At 35.7% G+C, this 5,950-nt stretch overlaps 1 pseudogene; it reads left to right on the forward strand.

The window, feature by feature from the left end:
- The first annotated feature begins 3,800 nt into the window (after positions 1–3,800).
- On the forward strand, positions 3,801–4,718 carry LOC138159052 (putative monooxygenase p33MONOX pseudogene; annotated as a pseudogene).
- Positions 4,719–5,950: the final 1,232 nt, after the last annotated feature.

A 5,950-nucleotide genomic window follows, 5' to 3' on the forward strand; every position in this document is an offset into this window, starting at 1 on the left:
CATACAATGTTCTCCTGGTTAAGTTCAGTTCACTCAGCATCAGTTCATGTAAGTTTTTCCAGGTTTTTCTGAAATCCCCCCATTTATCATTTCTTGCAGGAAAATAATATTCATTGTATTCATACAACACAACTTGGTCAGCCATTCCCCAATTGATTGACATCTCCTCAAGTTCCAATTCTTGGGCACCATATAAAAAGAGCTGCTATAATTTTTTTTTTGTACATGTGAATCCTTTCCCCTTTTTTATGACCTCTTTGGGATACAGACCTAGTAAGATACAGTAGTGCTAGATCAAAGGGTATGCACAGTTTTACACCCCTTTGGGCATATTTCTAAATTGCTCTTCAGAATGATTGGAGCTGTTCACAACTCTACCAACAACGCATTAATATTCCAACTTTCCCACATCTTCCCCAACATTGATCATTTTCCTTTTCTGTCATATTAGCTACTCTGGTAGATGTGAGATGGTACCTGAATTGTTTTAATGTGCATTTCTCTGATCCATAGTGATTTAGAGCATTTTCCCATGATTATACATAGCTTTAATTTCTTTTCTTTTCTTTTTTTTTTTTTTTTGGTCTTTTGGAGGGCAATTGGGGTTAAGTAACTTGCCCAAGGTTACATGGCTAGTTTGTGTGTGTGTGTGTGTGTGTGTGTGTTAAGTGTCTGAGGCCGGAACTGAACTCAGGTCCTCCCAACTCTGGGGCCAGAGCCTTACTCACTGCGCTACCTAGCAGCCCCCATAGCTTTAATTTCTTCATCTGAAAACTGCTTGTTCATATCCTTTGACCATTTGTCAATTGGGGAATGATTTGTATTATTATAAATTTGACTCAGTTTCCTATATATTTGAGAAATTAGGGCTTTATCAGAGATACTGGCTATAAAAACTTGTTTCCCAGCTTTCTGTTTCCCTTCTAATCTTGGTTGAATCGGTTGTATTTGTGCAAAGACCTTTTAATTTAATGTAATCAAAATTATCCATTTTGCATTTCATTATGTCCTTTATCTCTTGTTTAGTCATAAATTTTTCCCTGCCCATAGACCTGACTGTAAACTATTCCTTGATCTCCTAATTTGCTTATGGTATCATCCTTTATGTCTAAATCATGTACCCATTTCAACTTTATCTTTGTATAAGGAGTAAGATGTTGGTCTATACCTGCCTGATTATAAGTCTGCCATACAATTTTCTAGTTTTCCTAGCAGTTTTTGTCAAATACTGAGTTCTTACCCCAGAAGCTGGAGCCTTTAGGTTTATTAAACAGTAGATTGCTATAGTCATTGGCTACTGTGTCTTGTGTACCTAACCTATTCCACTGATCCACCACTTTATTTCTTAGCCAGTACCAAATAGTTTTGATGTTTGCTGATTTACAATGGTACAACTAGGTCACCTTCCTTTGAGTATTTTTTCATTAATTCTCTTGATATTCTTGACCTATTATTCTTCCAGATAATTTTTTATTATTTTTTCTAGTTCTACAAAATATTTTTTTGGTAGTTTGATTGGTATGGCACTGAATAAGTAAATTAATTTAGGTAGAGTTGTCATTTTTATTATATTAGCTCAGCCTACCCATGGGGAATTGATATTTTTCCATTTGCTTAGATATGACTTTATTTGTGTGAAAAGTGTTTTGTACTTGTGTTCATAAAGTTCCTGGATTGGCAGGTAGACTCCCAAATATTTTGTATTGTCTATAGTTATTTTAAATGGAATTTCTCTTTCTATCTCTTGCTGCTGGACTTTGATGGTAAAATATAGAAATAATGATGATTTATATGGTTTTATTTTATATCCTGCAACTTTATTGAAGTTGTTAATTGTTTCAAGTAGCTTTTTAGTTGATTCTCTAGGATTCTCTAAGAATACCATCATGTCATTTGCAAAGAGTGATATCAATGCCTATTCTAATTCTTTCAATTTATTTTTATTCTATTATTGCTAAAGCTAACATTTTTAGTACAATATTGAATAATTGTGGAGATAATGGGCATTCTTGTTTCACTTCTGATCTTATTGGGAATGCTTTTAGCTTATCCCATTACATATAATGCTTGCTGATGGCTTTAGATAGATGCTGCTTATCATTTTAAGGAAACTCCATTTGCTCCTGTTCTCTCTAGTGTTTTTAAATAGGAATGGGTGCTATATTTTTTCAAAAGCTTTTTCTTCATTTATTGAGATTATCATATATTTTCTGTTAGTTTTGTTATTGATATGATCAATTATGCTGATAATTTGCCTACTGTTTAAACCAGCCCTGCATTCCTGGTATAAATGCCATCCAGTCATAGTATATCACCCTCATGATAAATTGCTGTACTCTCTTTGTTAATATTTTATTTAAAATTTTTGCATTAATACTCATTAGGGAAATTGATCTATAATTTTCTTGCTCTGTTTTGTCCCTTACTGGTTCAGGTATCATCAACATATTTGCATCATAAAAGCAATTTAGTAGGACTCTGCCTATCTTCCCAAATAATTTCTATAGCATTGGGATTAATTGTTCTTTAAATGTTTAATAGAATTCACTTACAAATCCATCTGTCCCTGAAAATTTTTTTTTCTTGGAGAGCTCATTGATGACTTGTTCAATTTCTTTTTCTAAAATGGGATTATTTAAGTATTTAATTTCCTCTTCTGTTAATCTGAATAATTTATGTTTTTGTAAATATTCATTCATTTCACTTGGATTATCAAATTTATTGGCACACAGTTGAACAAAATAGCTCCTAATTATTGCTTTAATTTCCTCTTCATTGGTAGTGAATTCACCCTTTTCATTTTTGATACTGGTAATTTAGTTTTCTTCTTTCTTTTTTCAAATCAAATTAACCAAAGGTTTACCTATTTTATTGGATTTTTATAAAACCAGCTCTTTGTTTTATTTATTAGTTCAATAGTTTTCTTTCAATTGTATTAATCTCTCCTTGATTTTCAGAATTTCTAATTTAGTATTTTTAATTGGGGATTTTTAATTTGTTCTTTTTCTAACTTAATTAGTTGCATGCCCAATTCATTGATCTACTCATTATTTTATTCATGTAAGGATTTAGAGATATAAAATTTCCCCTAAGAATTGCTTTGGCTGCATTCCATAAATTTTGCTATGTTGTCTTATTGTTGTCCTTCTCTGATGAGATTATTGATTGTTTCTATGATTTGTTGTTTGATCCACTCATTCTTTAGAATTAGTTTATTTAGTTTCCAAATAATTTTTAGTCTGTCTTTCCAGTCATTTGTTACACGTAATTTTTGTTGCACCATCATCTGAAAAAAGACGCATTTAATATTTCTGTTTTCATGCATTTGACTAGGAGTTTTTTATGCCCTGAAATATGGTCAGTTTTTGTGTAGGTGCCATGTGCCACAGAGAAAAAGGTATATTCCCTCCTATTCCTGTTTAATTTTCTCCAGAGGTCTATCATATCTAACTTTTCTAAAATTCTATTCACCTTCTTAACTTCTTTCTTGTTTATTTTTGGTTAGATTTATCTAGCTAGGTGCTTCACTCTACTTCTCTTAGCTGAGGTCCATTTGAGTCTTTGTGCTACTTGTGTCATGGCCTCAGTTTACCCCATTCTTCAGTGCTTAGGGAGTGATGGGGGCCTGGAGCCTTGTTAGTCTCAGCTTCCTGTTCATGGCAGAGTATCAGGTTGCAGACAGTCTCTTTCCCTGATTTCCTCCATATCCTCCCCCCCTCTGCCCCGCCCCTCACAGAAACTCAGCTGGGAATCAGAGTTCTGGATATCTATCTAGAGAAACACCTGGATCACAGTCTTTCATGGCATCACCCAGATAGCCAAATTTGCCTGACATTGAGCACAGTAAAGGTGGACTTCTAGGCAAGATGTCTTTAGCAATTGGAATGTATGGGCATTCAGTTATGATGATGCCCTAGAAGGATTGCACACCAATGATAACCACCTTCATCTGACATGTGCAGTAAGGTTCTGTGGGAAAAGTTGGTCATCCCAGATCAGAAGTACCAACATCTTTCCAAGGCTGAGGAAAGAGAAAATAGTTTCTCCATAACCCCCTCAGGTTCCAGTGACCAAATTCACAAGGCCCTGGTAGTGAAGGCCAAGACTACACATGTCATCATGAATTCTCTAATTACAAAACAGACACAAGAAAGCATCCAGCACTCTGAGCAGCAGGCAGGGTTGACAGACATGGGATAAATTCCCCATTAAGGCTTCACCACAGAAGAAACCAAATATCACCCTGTGGCAGAGGCAGTTCATAAACTGAAGTTACAAAATGGAGAAAAGGCAAAAGAAAATAGACTGATTGCTTCAATTTAGTCTTCTCCAAGTAGGACACTCCATTCTTCTTCCAAGCAAAAGTCTAGAGGCTGGTTTACTCATGGATCTTCTACTTCCTTACCTGGCTTAGATGTCCAACAACATGGACTGTGGAAGTGGAGATGGAAACAAAACCTCATCTGAAAAATGGAGCCTTTTTGGACCAAGAACCTTTCAGAAATCCCACTCAGGTTTCAGTGTACAGTCCTACAGAGGTACTCAGAAACCATCACCAGTGGAGCTCATTTGGGTTTAGGCTACTAGAATTGCAGAAGAACGAGCAGCTTTCAAATCATCTAAGATGGATTTTCCAGTGATGGAAGGAAAGAAAACCTCCATGAATCCATAATGTCAAGCCAAGAGACATGAATGTGTTGACTCCTACAGGGTTCTAAAACTCCCTTTTCATATAAGCAAAGTTTCTTTCCCTGGTGAGCCCACTATTATGTAGAGAGAGTATCTTAGACTTTGCTTTCTTCTCATCCACCTTGCACTTGACATAGGAAAGATGTAGTCCATTTACAATTCTGCTGAGGATGATATTCCTGGGGAGGTAGTGATTATTTCTTTAAATATTTGGGAAAACTTGAATCTTTCTAATGCAGGAAGACCTATTCTGTAATGTCCCAAAGCTGGTCTGGTACAGTTGACTGCAGCCAATTACCAATCTATAGAACTAGATTGCAGGGGCCAAGGGAAATAATTAAAGTCTAGTAAACTTTGTTCTGTATATTTTATCCAAGATGAAAAAAAAAGATTTATCTAGTTCTGAGAGGGGGAATTTGAGGTTTCCTAGTAGTATTGTTTTACTGTCTATTTCTTTCTGTAACTCCCTTAACTTGTTCTCTAAGAATCTGAATGCTATACCACTTGGTGTATATATGTTTAGAAATGATATTATTTCATTGTCTATGGTACCTTTTAGTAGGTTGTAATTTCCTTTCTTATGTCTTTTTTTTAAAGCAATTGGAGCTAAGTAACTTGCTCAAGGTTACACGGCCAGTTATTTTGTGTGGGTGTTAAGTATTTGAGGCTGGAACCGATCCCGTGTCTCCTGACTCTGGGGCTGGAGCTCTTACTCACTGCTCCACCTGGCCACCCCTCTTATGTCTTTTAATAAGATCTATTTTTGCTTTTGTTTTGTCTGAGATCGGGATTGCTACCCTTCCTTTTTTTTTTTTCTACTTTAGGTGAAGCATAATATATTTTGCTCCAGCCTTTTACCTTTACTCTGTGTGTATCTCTCTACTTCAAATGTGTTTCTTGTAAACAACATATTATAGGATTCTGGTTTTTAATCCATTCTGCTATCTGCTTCTGTTTTATGGGAGAGTTCATCCCATTCACATTTACAGTTATAATTACTAACTGTATATTTTGCTCTATCCTATTCCCCACCCCTCGTTTTCTCTCTCCTTTCACCCTGTCCCTCCTCACCAGAGTTTTGTTTCTGACCACTACCTCCCTCCATCTCTCCTCCCTTGTATAACCCCCCTCTCCCTTTTCTTTCCTCTTTCCTTTCTTAATTCCCTAAGGGGTAAGACAAAATTTTATACCAAACTGAGTGGTTATGTTATTCCCTGTTTGAGCCAAATCCAATGAGAGTAAGGCTGAAACAGTGCTTGCT

This window comes from Petaurus breviceps, unplaced genomic scaffold (genome assembly GCF_028583685.1).
Source record: "Petaurus breviceps papuanus isolate PSGF00001 unplaced genomic scaffold, PetGlider_PUasm1.0 175, whole genome shotgun sequence".
Classification (NCBI taxonomy): Eukaryota; Metazoa; Chordata; class Mammalia; order Diprotodontia; family Petauridae; genus Petaurus; species Petaurus breviceps.